The 22,478-nt window shown below is 44.5% G+C and overlaps 1 protein-coding gene across 1 annotated transcript in view; it reads right to left on the bottom strand.

The window, feature by feature from the left end:
* MAP1B (microtubule associated protein 1B) overlaps nt 1–22,478 on the bottom strand; it is a 222,888-nt gene that overhangs the window by 100,165 nt on the left and 100,245 nt on the right. The gene's annotated exons all lie outside the window — the stretch shown is intronic.

Genomic DNA, 22,478 nt, shown 5'->3' with positions numbered 1-22,478 from the left:
TACCAGATTTTACAATCATAAAATCTGGACCCCTTAGACCAGGGCTGCCCAAGTCCGGTCCTCGAGATCTACTGGCAGGTCAGGTTTTCAGGATATCCACAATGAATATGCATGAGAGAGATCTGCATACCAAGAAGACAGTGCAGGCAAATCTTTCTCATGCATATTCACTGTGGATATCCTGAAAACCTGGCCTGCCAGTAGATCTCGAGGACCGGACTTGGGCAGCCCTGCCTTAGACCCACCCAGTTCCACTCATTCCTGCCCTTTAATGTCCTAATCCAGGAATCTCAAAGTCCCTCCTTGAGGGCCGCAATCCAGTCGGGTTTTCAGGATTTCCCCAATGAATATGCATTGAAAGCAGTGCATGCACATAGATCTCATGCATATTCATTGCGGAAATCCTGAAAACCTTACTGGATTGTGGCACTCAAGGAGGGACTTTGAGACCCCTGGCCTAGTGGTTAAAGCATTATACTTGATATCCAGGGGCACCCAGTTCAAGTCCCATAAGGTTAGGGTTACCAGATTTTACAATCAGAAAATCTGGAACCCCCCCAGACCCCTCCAGGCCCATCCAGGTTCCACCCATCCCTACTCTGTAATGCCCTAATCCCACCCTCCACTGCATGCTCTTGTCGAGCAGGGAGGAAGTCCACACGTGCACAGACTTCCTCCCTACCCACCACAATTTGAGGAGGCTGTTCAAAACCCAAAGTGCCAGGTTTTGAAAAGCCGTCCAGACCCCTGGCCATGTCCTAAAAAGGAGGACATGTCCGGGGAATCCAGACATCTGGTAACCCTACATAAGGTGCTTCTTGTGACCTTGGGTAATTCATCCAATCCTACTGCCTCAAGTACAAAAGTTGGATTGTAAAACCCTCCAGCAACAGCCCTCAAAACCACCCTTTAATTTATTCAGTTTTCTATACCAGTCTCCCAATGGAGCTCAGAGCAGTTTACATTAATTTATTCAGGTACTCAAGCATTTCTCCCTGTCTGTCCCAGTAGGCTCACAATCTATCTAATGTACCTGGTGCAATGGGGGGGGGGGGGGATTAAGTAACTTGCCCAGGGTCACAAGGAGTAGCGTGGGTTTGAACCCAGAACCCCAGGGTTCTGAGGCTGTAGCTTTAACCTGCGCCACACTCTCCCCACTCTGGAGGAATAATAATAATACTAATAATAATTTTATTCTTATATACCTCCATACCAAAAAAGTTCTAGGCGGTTCACAACATGGTGAGCTAATACATGGGATGCAGATAAAATACAAATTAGAATAATGGACTTAAAAACAGATAAAGACAGAAAGCATTTACAATATAATGCAGAAAATACTGGCATGGCAGGGAAAGAAGTATTACATAGAACAGATAAAATTCATCAAATTGAATATAAGGAACTTGATTGAAAAAAATGAAGCAGAATGCATAAAGATACCAGCCTATCAAAGAGTTGAGTCTTTAACAATTTTCTAAAATCAAGATAGGAAGAGACTTCTAACATCATTTTTCCAAGCCATACCTTCAATTTAGCGGCTTGAAATGAGAGGGTTCTCTCAAGTACCCACACACTTTTACTCACATTATCAGGGTAATTCTATAAAGCAGGTGCCTACATTTAGAAGCCACATACTTGCAAAATCCACTCAAAAGCTATACTGTAAACATGCACACATTTTACAGTGTGTATTTGGCATGTACATTTAGGTAGCACATTTGGGTAGCATCTGTAAGTTACTGAAATCTAAGTGCACACATATACACCAGATTGATGGCTTGCATAAGTGTCCATGCCTATGTGCATACAATACAGCTTAGGGCAGGAATTCCAGTCGGGTTTTCAGGATTTCCCCAATGAATATGCATTGAAAGCAGTGCATGCAAATAGATCTCATGCATATTCATTGAGGAAATCCTGAAAACCAGACTGGAATACGGCTCTCGAGGACCGGAGTTCCCTACCCCTGGCCTAGGGTGAACCTCTTCATAAAGGTGTTAATAAATCCCGATAAATATGCACATATAATCCTGGTTACACTGCTAATCTATAAAGAAAAGTAGGAACCTACTTTCCTTTACAAAATAGGCACCACATGAGATGCCCTTTTATAAAAATTACCCCTATACCAGGGATCAGCAATCTACAGCTCATGAGCCACATGCGGTTCTTCTGCCTTGCGGCTATGGACCTCTAATCTCTCTCCCAACCCCATGATTCCCGCCTCCGGGCCTCCCAAGGAACCAGGTGGTCCAGTGGGGGGGGTCTTTGTGGCAGGAGTGTGGCCCTCTTACTCCTGCCTCCTTGTGGCTGCATTCCAAAATGGCTGTCATGACCTCTCATGGCAGTTTGCGGTACTACAGGAAATGCTGTGAGCAGCTGCAAAAGGTCATGGCAACTATTTTAGAAGGCAGCCGTGTGGATGCAGAAGCGAGAGAGCCATGCTCCTACCAGGTACCTCAGTAGGCCCGGGAAAGAGGGGGATTGTGGGGTTGGGAGGGAGATTAAAGGGTCAGGGCCTGGAGAGGGGAGAGAACCTTGATTATGAGTTCAGGGGAGGGAGGGAAGAGAAGTGCAGAGACCTGCGAGGGGTTGGAGGAAAGAAAGAGGGGAGAGAAGCTAGTCCTTAGGGAGGGAAGAGAGAGTGAGAAACCTTGAATATCTCAAATTCCCTTCTCTACCCAATGCGGCTCTTTGTAAATCTTGGGTCAAATTTTTAGGATAAATTGGCTCTTTGCTTTAAAAAGGTTGTGGACCCCTGCCCTATATCCAGGTAGCTGCTTGGTTACCCAAGTGCAATCACTTGGAAATTATCCTTGTAAAGAATTGATATATTATAGATAACCAATGAATAGACTCATAAGAACATAAGAATTGCTGCTGCTGGGTCAGACCAGTGGTCTATCGTACCCAGCAGTCCGCTCACGCGGTGACCCTCTGGTCAAAGACCAGCACCCTAACTGAGACTAGCCTTACCTGTAGACATTCTGGTTCAGCAGGAACTTGTCTAACTTTGTCTTGAATCCTTGGAGGGTGTTTTCCTCTATGACAGACTCCGGAAGAGCGTTCGAGTTTTCTACTACTCTCTGGGTGAAGAAGAACTTCCTTACGTTCGTACGGAATCTATCCCCTTTCAATTTTAGAGTGCCCTCTCATTCTCCCTACCTTGGAGAGGCTGAACAACCTGTCCTTATCTACTAAGTCTATTCCCTTCAGTATCTTGAATGTTTTGATCATGTCCCCTCTCAATCTCCTCTGTTCGAGGGAGAAGAGGCTCAGTTTCTGTAATCTTTCAATGTATGGCAACTCCTCTAGCCCCTTAACCATCTTAGTTGCTCTCCTCTGGACCCTTTCGAGTAGTACCATGTCCTTCTTCATGTACAGCGACCAGTGCTGGATGCAGTACTCCAGGTGAGGGAGCACCATGGCCCGGTACAGCGGCATGATAACCTTCTCCGATTTGTTCGCGGTACAGCGGCATGATAACCTTCTCCGATCTGTTCGTGATCCCCTTCTTTATCATTCCTAGCATTCTGTTTGCCCTTTTCGCTGCTGCCGCGCATTGCACAGACAGCTCCATCAACTTGTTGATCAGAACTCCCAAGTCTCTTTCCTGGGAGGTCTCTCCAAGTACCGCCCTGGACATCCTGTATTCGTGCATGAGGTTTTTGTTACCGACATGCATCATTTTACACTTATCCACGTTGAACCTCATCTGCCATGTTGATGCCCATTCCTCGAGCCTGATTATGTCATGTTGCAGATCTTCGCAATCCCCCTGTGTCTTTACTACTCTGAATAACTTTGTGTCATCTGCAAATTTAATCACCTCACTCGTCGTACCAATGTCCAGATCGTTTATAAAGATGTTGAAGAACACAGATCCAAGCACCGAGCCCTGCGGCACCCCACTGGCAATGCTCTTCCAGTCTGAGCATTGTCCATTTACCCCTACTCTCAGTTTCCTATGTTCCAGCCAGGCGATTTCTAGAAACAAGGAATACTGCAATAGAATCTTTTATTTTAAAAATGATCACAGATAAGAAGATATATTAAAGAAGATATCTAAAAGAACCTCAGAAGAAGATGCAATAGCGAGGAGACAAGCAAGTTGCTATTTTGGGTGACAGAATAATAAGGTCACACTGATAAGCTAACCAGTTTCCCCCAAACCATATACATACGTGGCACTGTAGCAGAAACTAAGTGATCTCATCAATCTCCTTATTTTTTTTATTACAGGAGCAGTTTAGAATTGTTTGCTTCCCTTTAGAATAGTTTAAAAGGTTTCTCAAGCAACAGCTGCAGCTCTTGATTGATTACCAAGTAATATTTCAATTTTCTCTACAAGAATGAAGCAAGGAACACAATAACACAGCAATCATAAATAGGCTGGAAGCTCTGTCAAGCAGGGACTGTCTCTTACATATTTGTGTACAGCGGTACATACATTTAGAGGCAGCCAAAAAAGCAAACAAGATGCTAGGATTTATTTTAAAAGGCATGTTATAATGCCTCTGTATCACTCAATGGTGCAAACTCACGTTGAGTATTGCATTCAGATCTGGTCTCATCTCAAAAAAGATCTGGTTTCATCATCTGGTCAGATCTGGTCTCATCTCAAAAAAAGGTTCAAAGAAGAGCGACCAAGAGGATAAAGGGGACGCAACTCCTCTCGTATGAGGAAAGACTAAAAAGGTTAGGGCTCTTCAGCTTGGAAAAGAGTCGGCTGAGGGGATCAGTGGCATGGAATGCTGCTATTATTTGGGTTTTTGCCAGGTACTTGTGACTTGGCTTGGCCTCTGTAAAGAAGGGATACTGGATAGATGGACCAGTAAGGCTATTCTTATGTGAAGTAGTAGCAAGTATTAGTAATAGATAAATCCAGCATCTAGCTGTAGCTTTCTTGGGGAGCATGTGTGTTCAACAAGGAAGCAAATGTGCTCTAGGAAAAGGAGAGAAAATATAAAAAATCACCAAAGAGTGGGAAAATGTACTAATACCATCAAATTATCCAGCTTTTTGGCAAGTTGTTTCAGTAATTCATCTGAACTGCGCACAGAAATCAATTCCTGATGACGTACCAGACAAAATGGAGTGCTCTATTGAACCACAAATTCTTTGTGCACAGATACTGTAAGTAGTCATTTCAACTGGATTGCATAAATTTAAACATGCAGACTGTTGGTTTTTTTTTTTTTTTTTTTTCGGAGATTCACAAAAGAAATACTGTATTTATTTAAGGTCTTCCCCTTCCCAGTGCATCCCAGAATGCAATGGGAAGGAGGCCTAAGACTCCGGTTGGCCCAGACACCTAAAGCCCCTCCTATGGGAGGGGCCTTAGATGCCTGGACCAATCAAGGCCTTAGGTCCCTCCCCAGTGCATCCCAGGATGAACCTGGAAGGGGAAGGCTTACCATTACGGAAGAGGCGAGCCTGCCAGCCAGAGGGAGTGGGCATTCCTCCAGCCAGCCTTCTATAAAAAGGGGAGGGTGCAGGTGGGTTTTGGGGGATGGGGTGTTTGGGGTGTGTGTGCTGGCAGAAGGGATTAGGCATCCCTCCTGCCGGGGATGTTAGCGGGGGTTGGTGGCAGGAGGGATTTGGCATCCCTCCTGCTAGGGTGTTCAGGGGAGGTGCCAGCAGGAGGGACTAGACATCTCTCCTGCCGGTGATGTTAGCTGGGGTTGGCAGCAGGAGGATATTACCAGGGATATTAGGGGGGCTGCCAGCAGGAGAGATTGGGCATCCCTCCTGTGGGGTGTGTTGCGGGGTTGGCGGTAGGAGGGATTGGGCATCCCTCATACTGGGGATGTTAGTGAGGAGAGGTGTGCCGGCAGGAGGGAGTGGGCATCTTTTCTGCTGGCTAATTTGTGGTGAGGTTCAGTGGTTCCCTGCTGCGGCCGCTCTCAGACAATCGTGGATGGGGAATTCCCCCTTCCCCATCAGCTGAGAACTTGATTGCCGGTTACAGAATCGTACTTTCGGGAATCCTTGACACTCAGCTGATGGGAGAGGGGGAATTTCCCTGCCGTGATTGGCTGCTGTGGTATAGGCAAAGATAGGCAGCTGAAATGTAGGACAGGGTTCCCAGGCCTACAATTCAACTGCCTATCTTGGTGTGATTCATGGCTGGGTAGCCGCTTTAGATCGCCTACTTTGGTGTTCCACGGCCTAAAGCAGCTTCTTAGCCGTAATTTAGGTGGCCATTTTAGCCGCCTTTTATTTAGGCATTGGTAGGCACTTCAACCCTGCCTTTTCTGACCATTGGCAGGGCACCTACCGACACCTAAATTTAGGCGCTGGTTATAGAATTTCCCCTTAAGTGCATTGCCCTTGATGGAGACTACATTGTTTAACTCGCTTTTTTACTAAACTTTTCAAACCACCCTCGTAGGTCACTAGAATGACCTTTTAAGCACACATGAGGCATTTATCTCACAGAAAGACAGCAACCTTTCACCTCTCTCAGTGGAACGAATGGTACTTTACATTTAGACTAGAGTAATGACAGTTACAATAATTGAATTATTTTATGTTATTACTATTCCAGTGACTAACAATGATTGAATGTCAATTGTTGTGTCAGTCCCCTTTAACGACAGTATATCTTTGCTTCCACTAACTTGGGAGTTGCTTATGCTAGCACATTTCCTGTTCATGTCATTTTCACTCAAGCATACCAAATTCACCACAAGGTTCATGTTATATAACAGCCTAAATTGTTTTTAATGCCTCTGAATGTGACTTTCAAGTTTCAAGTTTCAAGTTTAATAGTTCATTTGATTAAATCGCTTAATCGTGATTCTAAGCGATGTACAATTTAAAATACATTCAAAGGGAAACAAACATTACAAACTTTAAATAAAAACATTAAATTAAAATAGTCAAATATATGCATAACAATAGGTAATGACGGGGAATGAAATACAATTTGTGATAGAAAAGCAGAACAAAAAAGAGAAAACACATGAGGGAAATGAGTAATGAAACAAAAAACACAATCAATAGTCACTGAGTAATAGATTAAACATCAAAAGCATCTTTAAAAAGAAATAACTTTTCAGCTAAATACTTTTTTGAACTTTTTATTTCTGAAATTTAACATTAATTATAAGAGTGCATATTTTGTTCTATTTAATCATGTTGTTGCTATTTATTTTATGAATTCTGTCAGAAGGCTAGCAGCAAAGAAATGTAATGCTGTAATGCAGAAGGAGTTGTCAAAAACAGCATCTTAAAATTCAGTCACAATGAATTGACAAACTAAAGCTATCAAAAGAGGCTGCCGGATAAATGAAAGATTTCCTGTAACATATTCCGTTTCACGGTAAATAGTGCATCATTGTTTTTTCAATGACTATGGTACTCGGAACGGTCTGCTAATGGGAAAAGAAAGTTATTTCTCTTTGAATATAAATTTGCTTCCAAGAAATGTGCTGGAAAATATTGGTTCTTCTTATTGGGATATTGATTGGAAAGAGAGCAATTTCTCTTTCCCTAATTAATCTGTGCTAGTATGCTTATAGAGAGGCCAAGCCCAGCAGGCACAACTGATCTTTCAGAGTGTGAAAATGCCATGCAGTGACAACACTTGAAAAAATATGCATGGGGACGTTGTCTGAATACTAATAAGTTCCATTAGATCACAATCCATACAGATGGAATTTAAATTGTGCACCATGAAGGGTTGAGCTTAAAAGTGTTCTAATGAATTTAGAGCTGTGAGTTAACATGCCTTCCTGAGTGGGAAGTGGGCTAGAAAGAGCAGTAGCAAAGGCAAGAGACAGCCAATCTCATTATGCCCTCAGAGGATTTAAAGGTCACAGCCAGCACTAAACCCCTACTGAACAATAAAATGCCACTTCTTGTGTCATTACAGAGTCGTTCTATAATAAGAGAGCTACAGAAAAGTTTTGGACAAACATATTCTAGAAACAGTAACGCATTTTTCAAGGAAGAGCTGACAGCACTTACTGTAGACGTCTCTCTCTCTTGATATGCTTTCTGTTCAAATGACATTCCAAAGAAAGCTGTACTTCCTCTCAGGGTAATTTTCAAAGCCATTATCGTGGATCAATAGCAATTGATCAAGATTCAGTGGCTGTCTGAAAATGGCTCTCAAAGTGGCTAACAGTTAGTGCACATTTAGCCAGTGAGAGAAATTCTTCAGTTTTCAGAGGTATTGGAAAATAGCCCAAGTAGCAGACTATACTTTTGTCTCTGTGCGTGATATTTCTGTAGAAATTGTGGGGGCAATTTTCAAACTGTCCACAATGGGCTAAAGTCTGCCAGTACTATTTAAGAACATAAGAACATAAGAAGTTGCCCCCGCTGAGTCAGACCAGAGGTCCATCTTGCTCAGCGGTTCACTCCCGCGGCGGCCCATCAGGTCTAGTGCCTGAACAGTGGTCCCTGATTAATTTTGTAACTTACCTCTAATCCCATCCCTATAATCTACCTCTACTCTTATCTGTACCCCTCAATCCCTTTGTCTTCCAAGTACCTATCCAAAGCTTCTTTGAACCCCTGTAGTGTGCTCCTGTTTAGAAGTGTTTAAAAGTGAACTATGCATCAGGTCTCAAATACAGTTTCTTTAATTCTAAAACTTGCCTTTGGTACTGAGTACCACCCAAAGTCAGAGTTGGCTAAAGGGTACTAGGACCCTAGAAGGATTTTCACCCTTATACCTGTAACCTGTAACCTGGATCATTGTGGGGATTAGAGTTTGGCTTGCAAACCCTTAGAAGGTACACAAATAATTTATTAAAACTTTAGAAAGCAGTTTCTGGTGGGCAGGGGAAAAAGCATGCCCCAAGGCCCTTTCTGCATAATTATACTAGGAAAAAATTTACCCTACTCCACATCTCTATTCAGGTTTGCTTTTTGTTTTGTTTTAAAGCATCTCTATAAGGTATTTCCCAAAAGCACAGGTATTTTCAGAAAAAGCAAAAAGGTAGAAAAATCAAACTGGTAGAGTTCAAACACAGAGGTTCAAGAGAAATGGGAAAATCATATTTTAGACTTAGTGGTGGCTTCCCTGTGAATTTGCTGGTAATGTTTCCTTCCTTTCTCCTGGCAAGTCCTACCTCTTTCCTACATCCTTTGCTGCCTCTCTCTCTATTAGGCCACTATGTGGACACGTGGAGGGGCATAATCAAAGAAACATCTAAGTCCGTTTTGGCCTAAGTTGCAAGTCTCTCAAAGTCAGACATGGGAAAAGGTCCATTTTCGAAAAATACATCCAGCATATTTTTTTTTTTTTTTTTCAAAAATCGTCCAATTGTACGTCCAGCCGTGTGATCGCCCGACCACTAAATCGTCCATCTTTATACCCCATTGTCAACCAAAAATTCATCCAACTCACAAACACCTAGAAAAAGACCTTATGGGCGTGGGAGGGGCCAGAAAAGTGATGGACTGGACACCCAGACATGGCATCAGAGTAGTGGGATACCTAACAGGGCACTGCTGTGAACTTCACAAAAAGGGTCCCACATACACATCTCACTATAGCACCCTTATAGGTCATGGTGAGCCCCCCAAAACACCTACATAATCTACTAGACCCACCTATCTACCATCCCAATAGCCCATATGGCTGCAGGAGCCACTTATATGGCAGTACAAAAGGGTTTGGGGCTTTTGGGGGGTGGACATTTTTTTTTACCATGAATGCAGTGATTAGAGTGGCTTATGGGCCTGGATCCTCCTCTCCACTAACCCACCCCCAAGACCTCATAAGCCACCTCTATGCAGCTCTACTAGGCTTTTCTATGCCAAGCTGCCAGGTGCTGATGTTCTGGAGGCAGATGTATAAAGTTGTTATTATGATTTTTATGGGGGGGGGGCAATGATGACTGGGGCAGTGTGTGTACTTTGTGTCTGCAGTGCTTATCTGGTCACTATGGATAGCTTTTGTGGACTTAAACCTGGTTTTAGATGTCTTAAGTCACAACGTCCATGTTCCATCTTGGCAGTGTTGTAAAACTTTCGGTTATACAGTGCTCCCCCGCGAATTCGCGGTTGGCAGTTTGTGGTCCTGGTCATTCACAGTATTTTCTGACCATGAATGACCGGGTATGAGAGGGCAGCTGGAGAGGCAGGAGAGGGTAGCCGGAGCGCCGGCGAGTGAAGGAAATCACTCGCTGTATGCTCCGACCGCCTCTTCCTGTACTAAAGTCGGGCCTTACCAATCAGGAGCTGCCTGTCAAAGCAGCTCCTGATTGGTGAGGCCCGACTTTAGTACAGGAAGAGGCGGTCAGAGCATACAGCAAGTGATTTCCTTCACTCACCGGTGCTCCGGCTGCTCTCTCCTGCCTCTCCAGCTGCCCCCTCCTGTCTCCCCTGCCTAAAAACCATATTTGCTGTTTTTCGAAATACGTGGGGGTTCCTGGAATGGAACCCCTGCGAATTCCGGGGGAGTACTGTACGACTAAGTCTAGGACAGCCCACGTCTAGCCCTAATCCTGCCCTCGACACTCCTCCTGACACGCCCCTTTTAGCTCTGCTCATTCAGCAGCACTGTGAAGGCCTAGGTTGTTTTTAAATATGTCTAAAACCTGGTTCAATTATCGGTACATGGATGACTTGTCTTTTAGATCGGCCAAGTGCCGATTTAGGATGGTTTTTAGATGTTTTTCTGTTTCGATTATGAGCCCCCACTGTTATTCTCTCCTGCTGGAAAAATAATTTAAACAGTATACAATTCCACAAAAATATTGTAAACTTCCCCCCCACTAAGGGCTAGATTCACTAAGCAAACCGAATGTGTACCGATCGGTTTGCGACCCGATTTTCCTCTGACCCGATTCACTAACCTCTGTGCCGATCCGATTCCTATCCGTGTGTGCAAATGATGGGAAACGGCAGGCAAAGTAGGCAGTGCAGTTCCGCTTTAAATCTGCGGGCTCGCACTGCAGGGAAGGCAGCAGAGAGTAGGAGAGTTGGGATGGGTTAAGGCCTAGTAGGATTCACGTGTTCTGGTTGATTACTCCCCCCTTCCCCCCTGCCTGCCTCCCTCCCTGCCTGCAAAAGTGTCTTCCTTGTGCGGAGAGAGCATGCGCAGACCATTGACAGGCAAAAAGATGATCTGCGCATGCTACGGGATCGCTCATTAGCAATCCCTGCGGTCGGTGGGGGGCGTTCCTCCGATCGCCCCCATTTAAATATTCTCCCTTCGTGAATTGGTCAGCCTGTCGTGGATCGGCCACAGATTGGACAGGGAGAGGCAGGTTAGTGAATCTAGCCCTAAGTCACAGTAGAAGTTTCTACCATGGCCTGGAGTACTATATGCATTTAGCGCTATATGCATTTAGCTCTCCAGACCGTGGTAGAAACCTCTACCGTGGCTTGGTAACAGAGGGCCTTTATCTGGTACTTGGGTTAAAAGTGCTGTGTTTCTTAAGAATATTTCAAAAAATCATTCTTAAAAGTAACACCTCTGGGAAAAATATAAACCAGGGGAAAATGTATCAGCTCCACGAAGACAAAATATTCAAAATGCCTGGATTTCACAGGCTATTAAGTGGAATGCCCTTTTCACAACCCTCCAATCTGAGGTACACAAATATCACTCCTCAAGCTGGATTTTCAAGGAACACTTGACTGAGTTCCTTCAGAGCTCTGTTATGTCAGTAGCTGCTAACAGCTGACACCTAGCTCTAGACTCTTGATAAGTCTGTACTCCATCCAGGCTAGGCTACACTGGCCTAGGGAACATCCTCTCCTTTTCTTTAGGATATGGAGCTCCCCACCCCCTAAGATCCAAGCCAGCCCTTGTCCTATTATACTTCCCTTCAAAATCCTAGATGGATGGATGTAGCGGTATATAAGAAATAAATTACATTACATTACATTACATTACATATATCTACTGACAGTGATGGATCTCTTAGCCTATCCTGCATTGCATCATTCTAGGTACACACACACTTACGTGCACAGACTCCAAAACCTTCCTCATTGTAAATATAGAGAAAGCCTTTGAGTTCTTGCTACATACCCATCTCAATTAACTCTCAGGCTCTTAGTACTCCTCTTCCACTGAGTTACGAAGATGAAACTGAAACACGATTACCTCAGCACTAACAGAATGATGCTGCAAAAATGTCTAAAAATATTTATCTGGCTAATTTTGGTAGTTAATCTGACAAATATTTGTATTTAAATTTACTGTGTATAATTTTGGCCCGATATTTGCAGGTATGCACAAAAGTTGTCCATTTAAAATGTGGAGGAGTTGAAAGAATGGCAGAATAACTGTGTTATTGAGCCACTATCCAGGTAAAGTTATCTGGATAAATCATCTGCAGATACAGCAAGCCTAAGAAATCAGAGCTTCCAGGTGACCCAGTTTCAGGAGAGAGATTGTAGGCCAATGGTGGAGTTCTGACAACCTCATCCTAATGTATTATGGCTCCTGCTGCACTGATTTCAATGGATAGAATCAGAGACTACGATTACCACACTGCTTTGGAATGCAAACTTAAAACCAGGGCTGGCCAAAAAGTCTCCATCTTGGAATGGGTTAATTTAGCAGCCCTGAGGTAAACAGATAAGTTTATTGCACAAGTATCTAACCAGCTATACTCAATAATATTGACTTATACAGATACATGATCTTGATGGGTACTGATATGAATAGCTGGCCTTCACAAATTGTCATAGTACCCTCTCTTTTCCTGACAAAGGCAGCAAATCTTTCTTCCCTAACACACACACACACACTGGACTCATACCAGGAACAATTTAATAACTGTAACTGGGTATCTTTAACCAGATATCATTTGACTGAACATCGGTCCTCTTTGTCAGGGTAATTTTATAACAGGGTGCCTAGGGCACCTATTTGTCTTGATAAATACTAGCCTAAATCCTATATTTATTTATTTAATTTATTTTCTATCCCATTCTCTCCAACGAGCTCAGAATGGGTTACAGGATAACATACTTAAAATACAGTCAAAACAAGTTATACTTTGCCATACTTACAATATAATCACGTGTTCATCCTGGCTAACATCCTCTATAATAAAACCCCTAAGCGCGCATGCGCACTTATAACGTCATGTTCCTTGACAGCGTGATGTGTGCCTCCATGCCAAATTCAATTGGAGGTGGGCTTGCGGCCCGTGGGGCGGCTTCGGGCGTTGCGGCTTAGAATTCAGCGGCGGTCTGTGTCAGCAATGACTGCAAGGTATCCCACTGCACTGCAAGGTGGTAAGAAGCGGCGGTTTGTGTCATGCTGGTAAGAAGTGGAGGGGGAGAGGGAAAGGGGGCTGCTGGACATGGGGAGCAGGGAAAGGAGAAGGCCTACTGCTGGATTGGGGGATCAAATAAGAGGTGCTGCTGGATAGGAGGGAGTTGTAAAAGGAAGGGAGAAGGCCTACTGCTGGTCAGGGGGAGCAGGGAAGAGGTGCTGCTGGATGGGGGGAGGTAAAAGGAAGGGAGAAGTGCTGCTGCTTGACAGGGGGAGCAGGGAAGAGGTGCTGCTGGACAGGGGGGAGGTAAAAGGAAGGGAGAAGGGCTGCTGCTTGACAGGGGGAGCAGGGAAGGGGCGGTGGTGGACAGCTGAGGAAAGAGAGAGATAGTAAGAAAGAAAGAAAGACAGACAGACAGAAAGCGGCCAAGGAGAGAGAGAGAAAGAAAGACAGACACACATCTATTCGGGCTTAAAGACTAGTGTATATAGAATCTCATTCCATTAGGGGCTGTGTCTACATTATTGGCATGTACATTTCGGGATTGATATTCAGTGTTTTGCTACCACTGGCATTATATTGTAAATTCACTGCCGGGATATGTCTGGGCTCCAGCATTAAAGAATCTGTAAATAATGGACTCCTAAAGTGAAAAGGAGGTGATAGGGGAAAATCTTTTGATGGAACCAGAATATCTGACTTTCATGGAGTGAATGTAAATACTGTAGTTCAAAGATTGTTCTATAATCAACTTTAAATAAAGATTGGTAAGACCATGTGGGTCTGCTCCAATCTGATTTTTGGCCGATTCAAAAAGCTATTGATGCACTAAAAAGTTTGCATGCAAATGATTCATTTGGAGGCTTGTCGTAACCCCGACTCTCCCGTCTGATTGATCACTGTGAGAGCAACTCTCACACATATGCAGAGCCAGCAGGGGAAGCCTGAACAGCTGAGAGGCAGGGGAAGTCTCCTGTCACTTAGCTGTTCAGGGCAAGAAACCTTTTTTTTTTCCTTTTAATGGTAACAAGATACTGTGTGTGTTTAAAAAAAAAAAATAAAAAGTTCCCCTCCTGCCAATGATGGCCCTCCCCGACGACTCCTGATGAATGTGGCACCGGGAATACCCCCTCCCCCCCACCGCGCTAGCAATAATCAGCAGGAGGGATGCCCACTTCCCTCCTGCCATGCCACCACCCCCGCCCTATGTGAGAGAAAATTGGCATGAGAGATGCCCACTCCCTCCTGCCAACAGAGGACCCCTTGAACCATCCCCTACCCTTCTCCTTCCCACCCAAAAAAGACAGGAGGGATGCCCACTACCTCTTGCCACCGGATGCTCCCTTGAACCCCCCCCCTTTTTCTGAAGTTGGAAGCAGGACGGAAGCACAGTTCCTCCACCTTCAAGCCCTGATGATCCAAAATGGCGGGCCTCCCCTCCTCGGTGCATCATGTGATGCATGGGAAGGGGCCTTGGGGAGGGGAAGGTTGAGGAGAGCTTCCATTGGCAGGAGGGAGTGGGTATCCCTCCTGCCAATTTTCTCTCATGTGTGTGTGTGTGTGGGGGGTCAGAATGGCAGGAGGGAGTGGGCATCCCTCCTGCCATTTCTGCTGCCACAGAGGGGCGGTCGCTTCCCGGTGCCAGTGCCAGTTCATTGGGGGGAGACGTTGGGTTATGTGTGTGTGTGTGTGTGATTTTTTATTTTTATTTTTTAATAGGGCAGATACTGTCCGTGTGTGTGTAACACACACAGTATCTATGCCTATTAAAAAAAGGGGGCTAAACTATGGTTAGATAGATACCAGTCACTTTTTTAGGATCCCTAAAAGCGATTATTTTTTTTTGTGCATTGGGAAGCCATGTTAGAGCATCAGTCGCTCTGCTAGTTTACACGACATTTCAATATTGATAAGTTTATTTGCAGGGTTGGATCAGAGAATGAGCGATCATGCAGAAAACCACGCAGTGAGCAGTTTTCTGCATCAGGTTGGTAAAGGCGATCGTCGCTAAACCAGTTCGTTAGATGATCACTTTAGTGCATCTGGCCCCCTGTTTTGTTCACTCATACCTCAGACTGAGCTGTCGTTTATCCAGACAGATGGTAAAGAGTTCAAGTGGGGTGAGTGAAACCCCGAAGTTGGTCATCCTCTGGCCTATTGGATTTGTCCAGCTCCAGCCTACACCCAAACTCGAGTGTGAACTGTGAGTGACTATAAGCTCTGGTATTTGGTGGGTGTGACAACCCTCCCCCCCCCCCCGGAATCTCATACCATGTAGCAGGGGTGGGAAGCCAGGACTACATGTGTATTGATGGTTCTCTGAGTGTGTGAGGCTGTCGGGATCTATTGTATTTTTTATTTATTTATTTTTTTTTTCTACATCTTCTCTTTGCTGCCCTCCAGAAGCTTCTGTCCTAGGCAAGTACCTAGTCTTTTGGTTGAGATGGCCCTGCATAGGGATCTATAGCAAATGGAAATACTGTAAGTCTCCTATTTTTCCTGGATATATGACAAATTAAAAAAAAATAATAAATCGGTGCCTAGGTAGTTGTGTATGTTGGCTATTCCTAAATTTGGGTAGTCTTAGCTTTCAAGATATGAGTGTTAGGGGTGGGAGGAATATTCAGACACCTGGAGCCACAGCACAGGTACATTCAAGGCAAGATGCACTAAAGTTTCTGATTGTCTAAACTTGGAACTAGAAAAGAGAAGCTAAAGAATGCCCAAGGAATGCTTACCTTCCTTTACACGTTTCCCGTTTTCAGGCATTACGCCCAAACATGATGTCCTTGTTTCCTTTTAAAAAGCTGCATTAATGAATGGATTTTTTGAAAGTGTTTAGCTGGTATTACACTATCTCACTCGCTAAGGATTCAGCATGCTATTCTGTTTCACTCTTACAGCACCATGATCTTGCTTTTCACTGCAGTATTGATCTGAATAGGAAGCAAGTCGGACTGTCTACCCTTCGAGACCATATTTACAGACAGAGGAAAGCTTTCACTGAGATGGCTCTGAAGGAATATCTGCTCTAATGCAAGCGGACTTATGGTTCAGTGTCTTTTCTAAAAACAAGAAACTGTGGAAGTGGATGTTCTGAAAGATGATTTATTATTCGCTCTTCACAATAAAGACATAAAAATACCAGTAGGACAATCACACCTGCACTACAAACCCAGACTTTTATTTGTATTTTTATGTTTTTATTATGAGGAGTGAATAATAAATCATCTTTCAGAACATCCACTTCCACAGTTTCTTGTTTTTTTATTATTGGATTGTTTTTACTGTGGAACATTGGGTCTTCTTTTTGTTTTACAGTTTTTTTTCTCCCCCCCTCTTCCCAACTGAGAATTACCGTATTTGCCGGCGTATAAGACGACTTTTCAGTACCTTAAAATCCTCCCCAAAGTCGGGGGTCGTCTTATACGCCGGGTACTGTTTTACATGTCCTTACTTTACATTACAGAGCTGCACGGGGACGCCCCTAGGGTCGCGGGGATCCCGTGGGGACGCCCCCTAGGGTCGCGGGGATCCCATGGGGACGCCTCCGAGGGTCGCGGGGCTCCTGCGGGGCTGGATGCTCAGTCTTCTGGATGTACGCGGCTCTTCTTCTCCCTACCTTCTCTGCTTGCAGCACAGAGCCGAACGGAAGTCTTCCCGACGTCAGCGCTGACGTCGGAGGGGAGGGAGGGCTTAAACAAAGCTTAAACAAAGCCCTCCCTCCCTCCGACGTCAGCGCTGACGTCGGGAAGACTTCCGTTCGGCTCTGTGCTGCAGGCATGGCAGGTAAGGAGAAGGAGAGTAGCCTCGCGGTTCGAGTGGCTACCAAGAGAGAGGGGCGGCCGCCCCGCCCCGGTTGCAGCACAGCCGGCCAGGTTCCCTTACTTTTGTGGCACTTCCCCGACCGACCGACAACAGCCCCGGTCCGACAAACCTCCCTGCCCTGTAGCCGCGAATCTAAATACCTTCTTACAGCAGCTGTAAGAAGGTAATTTAGATTCGCGGTTAAGGGCAGGGAGGTTTGTCGGACCGGGGCTGTTGTCGGTCGGTCGGGGAAGTGCCACAAAAGTAAGGGAACCTGGCCGGCTGTGCTGCACCCGGGGCGGTAGAGAAGGTGTGCGGAAGAAGGGGTAGTCTTATACGGCGAGTATAACACAAAACTCTATTTTTTAACTAAAAGTTGGGGGGTCGTCTTATACGCCCAGTCGTCTTATACGCCGGCAAATACGGTATATTTTTTCCCCCTTTGACACAAGAGATAAGCAACATATCATTTGGTGAAATGTACATCCCTTTGAATGGTTTATCATTAAACAGCAAGGTGGTCTATAAGTATATTTAAATGAAGAAATATACTAAGTACATACTACTACTACTACCAGTGGTGTAGTGAGAGTAGGAGGCACCCCCTGTGCCCTTCTCTCTGCCCCCGGCCCTTCCATGCCCCCCTCCCCGTCACACATGGCCACACGTGCCCTCACTTCCCCTGTACCTCTTTAAATCTTCATTAGTGCAAGCAGCTTCACCGGCCTGCTGCTCACGCGACCATGAAGTGATTTCAGAGGGGAGCCATGCCAGTGTGAGCAGCAGGCCGGAGAAGTTGTTTGCGAAGATTTAAAGAGATACGGGGGTTGGGGGAAGGGAGGGTGTGAGTGTGACATGGGGGAGCGGAGAGTTACCAGTGCCTCCACCGAGACGGCACCCGAGGTGTTCTACCCCCCCCTCACTATACCACTGACTACTACTTTCTATAGCGCTACTAGATGTACACAGCACTGTACATATTATATGCCAAGTAGTTTCTCTGTCCCTAGTGAACTCACAATCTTTGATTTTGTACTTGGGGCAATGGAGGGTTGAGTGGCTCATCTGGCATCACAAGGAGCCCCAGGATCACATGATGGAAAGCACAGTTTTTATACCTCATATTCAAAAGAATTTAATCGGACAGGAGAAGCTCCTGCCCATTAAATCTGGCTGCTTGGCCTATCCAGAGAGTGCTAATGAATATTGCACAACACACAAAATAGTTCTCTAAAGGTCATCTTATCATTATGAATCATCAATAACCATATTTCATTTTGTAAAATAAGTGAGAGTGTGGCGCAGTGGTTAAAGCTACAGCCTCAGCACCATGAGGTTGTGGTTCGAACCCATGCTACTCCTTGTGACCCTGGGCAAGTCACTTAATCCCCCTTGACCCAGGTACATTAGATAGAGTGGGAGCCCACCAGGACAATTGCTCGACTGTTGTGATCATTCCCTGTGGGATGTTCCGATCATTCCCTGTGGGATGTTCTGATCAAACACGTCCCTACTTACTAATCTCTTCCCCTTTTGCACATGCTCCCCCCCCCGTGAATAACACATTAGTCAACTCCTAGAACCATACCTAATTGCAATATACTAATTGCACACACAAACAACTATGGAGAATTTAGGAAACACCTAAAAACCTACCTGTTCTTAAAATACCTAGATAACGAACCAGGACATCAACCCTTGTAACACCATCACAAACCTGATCTTGTAAACTGCTAATCCTAACCCCTAATCACCAACTACGATCACTCCATTCAATTCATGGAATATTTCTACTTCTCTGTAAGCAGCATGGCACTTCTTGGCCTTGCAGCCCACAAACTGTTGTTACTACTATTAATGTTGATACTATCAGATGTACACAGCAATACTCCTTAATTCGTTGTATATACAGCTTCTATTTATTGTATTTACAGTTTCCCTTTATTGTTAACCGCCTAGAAGTCGCAAGATTGTTGGCGGTATATAAGAATAAAGTTATTATTATTATTATTATTAGATAGGGAAAAATGCTTGAGTATCTGAATAATTTGTAATCCACATAGAATTGTAGGATATGCAGAATATAAATTATTTTAAAAAATATATTAGAACTGATCAAATATCCAGGCACAACTCAGCACACAGGATCAGCTCCTGTCCAGTTAAATTGTGCTCAGCAGTGATATTCAGTGGCATTTAACTGAGCAATGCCACTGAATATCAGCTAAGAATGTACAAAGTAAATCTAAGCAGTGGAAGGGAATTCCAGAGTCAGGGAGGAGCCAGGAGCTATGCAGATACCAGCAATATTCAATGCCAGCCCTGCATAGCTAAATGACCCGACAGAACAGCACAAAAGGCTTTCCTATCTTGGTCACTTAGCTATGCAAGTGCTAGCACTTATATAACTTCCTCCTTTGGTCTCCTCTTCTAACCATCTCCATGAGCAATTGCCCCCAACCCTGACATGCCTCCTGCCCTCCTGAAGGCACCCATCCACTCACCTGTAGTCTTACTAGACCAACCTTATTATCCATTGAAGTCTTGAGGGATAGGCTGAGTAGGAGTGAATCTCAGTTGTTCCTGTTCATGCCAGCTCTTGTTTCAAAATGGCTGCCATGACCTCCAGTGGTAATCGCATGGTAGTATGTAGTACTGTAAGTCTACTGCTAGAGGAGCAATTGGGGGTTGCTTCTGCTTACCCCCTAGATAACCATGCATATTAGTATAAGGCCTGGAGTCCTCCATTTGGGTGAGTGGGTGGGTTGGGAGGATCTTTAAGAGGGGAAGGAGGCATGACAAGCAGTCCAGGTTGTGGACTGGTCTTTTTGGGACAGGGGGACTAGGAAGGGGCAAATGCTCTTGGGAGGGGAGAGTTATAGGGATCTAACAGAGCCTTTTATGCAGGTCCTGGCAAATATTCAACTAGGACCGGCATACGTTGCCTGGGACCTCCATAAGTTTTGTTAGCCAGAATATGTCTTATTATACCTGGACATTCAATGCTAGTGTCCAGACATGGCCTGGCATTGAATATCTAGGTCTAATTTAGATGACGATGGTCAATGCTTAAAAAAACTGCTGACTGAATATTGACCAGTAAGTTTGTACCTACAGTAGACAATGGAGGGTTCTGTGACTTATCCAAGAACCTAAGAACATAAGAATAGCCTTACTGGGTCAGACCAATGAACAATCAAGCCCAGTAGCCTGTTCTCATGGTGGCCAATCCAGGTCACTAGTACCTGGCCAAAACCCAAGGAGTAGCAATATTCCAGGGCAAGCAGTGACTTCCCCCTTGTCTTTCTCAATAACAGAGTGAAAAAATATTTCCTCCTATTAGTTTTAAAAGTATTTCCCTGTAACTTCATTGAGTGCCCCCTAGTGTTTGTAATTTTTGACGGCGGGAAAAATTGATCCACCTGTACCCATTCTACTCCACAATGAGGTGGTTAAAGCAGTTGGCTGAGAAGCAGGGAAGCCACAGTCAAAACCTGACTACTCTTATTAAGCACATCCTTAGAATAGGTTTCCACTGGAGTTGAGAGAGATGCCTAATATTTTATTTAGGGAGCATCTTAAGACTTTGCATATTTAGGACTGTTATCATAATAAGTAACTGAGGAGAAAGATATCAAGCTGCACTAAAGGCACTACCCCAAGCTATTTGCCCCTTAATGCTTGTTAAAGTGCTCTTAGACTGGGTGTGATGTGTCTTAATGTAGCATTAAATAAGTCACCCTGCACTCAGTATTGCAGCATTTTAACAAGTATTAAGGGGCAAATAACTTGGGTTAATGCTAATGCAGTATTAAATAAGTCACCCCACATTAAATAATAATGCGATGCAAAGCATGCAAAAGCACAAAAAGCAGTTCATTACTATCTAAATTCCATACCACGACTTGCAATGTGCAAGCTGAGGTAAGGAATTTATAGCTAAAGGCTGGTGCTATTTTACTACTCATGAGCATCGGGCTGCCTATGCTTCCTGGCAATCTTTTAAAGGGGCAAACATTAAATTTCAGACACTTATGTGTCCTCTGCTCCCACAGAAAAACTCTAGCTGCAGCCCCACCACCACCAGCACTCAAGCCCTCCCAAAATTACCCATAACCCCTAAGATGTGAACGCCCACCCACCCCAAGTCAATACTGATCTCCCAAGCCTCCCCCAGCTGTACGTTAAAATCTATGGGGTTTAATTAGTGGGCAAGAGGGATACCCAGTCGTTTCTACCCTCTGGGTGCCAAGATCAAAAATGGTGCTCGAAATCCTTAGAAGTAGTCTCACAATACTACCACTAGGAGTGCGGCTTCTGGTTGGGGTGGATAATTGTGGGGTAAATGAGGGAGGGGGCTTGAGTGAGAGAGCCACAAATAGGGGTTTTCTGTGTGAGAAAGATATGAGAGTCCGAAATTTAACATATTGCTGGCCCCTCACATTTTCTCTGACATTCTGAAAGTCTAATTTGATGAGGACACCAGATAAAAGAGTTATTAGAGTCTCTCTCTCTCTCTCTCTCTCTCACACACACACACACACACACACACACACACACACACACATATAATGACCTAATAAGCTTTTTTTACCTTTGCAAAGTAGGCTAAAAATATCTGTAAGAGGCTATCACGCTTTTGTGGACAGGCTACAGATGTTTTAGTTAGATTTAGTTCTTACATTTTCAGCAGTAACTCAAGGTGAGTTATATTCGGCTGCAGCAGTTATTTTACTGCCCCCGGAGGACTTACAATCTATCAGGTCAATATTTAGCCATCATAGTCAGCATTTATTTTAGACATTGGCTATGCGGTCAAAAAAATTTGAGTATTCAGCACCACTATCTTCTGGACAGCAACCAGCAATGAATATCTAGACCAGAGGTAGGTAATTCCAGTCCTCGAGAGCACAGGTAAGTCAGGTTTTCAGGATATCCCCAATAAATATGCATGAGATAGATTTGCATCTCAAGGAGGCAGTGCATGCAAATCCATCTCTTATATATTCATTGTGGATATCCTGAAAACCTGACCTGCCTGTGGCTCTCGAGGACCGGAATTGCCTACCTCTGATCTAGACAAAGAGGCCAGCACCAGAACTTATTTGGTTAGCAGCAATACTCAGTCTGCTATCCAGATAACTCAGTAAATGAAAGAGATGGAGTGGCGGAGGAGGGAGTGGTGCTTCAATATTGTGTCTTCCATCACTAGGGACAGGCAGGTTCCTTGAAGTCCTGCAGATCTTGCCTATCTCTCGTTACTGAAAACGTGATAATGAAACAAACACCCCCCACTGGCAGGATTGAGGGAGAGGACTCCCACTCAGCTTAGAGGGAACAGTGGTCCAGAGCACAGCAAACCAAGTCAAGCAAAAAGGCTGGATTCTAAAAACAGCACAGTTATCAGCCAGTGCCTCCATAAGTGGCACTGTCTGTAGAATCGTGGCTACTGTCAAACATATATGCCGG

This window comes from Geotrypetes seraphini, chromosome 1 (assembly GCF_902459505.1).
Source record: "Geotrypetes seraphini chromosome 1, aGeoSer1.1, whole genome shotgun sequence".
NCBI classification, from domain to species: Eukaryota; Metazoa; Chordata; class Amphibia; order Gymnophiona; family Dermophiidae; genus Geotrypetes; species Geotrypetes seraphini.
This window is presented reverse-complemented; position numbering and strand designations above follow the sequence as displayed.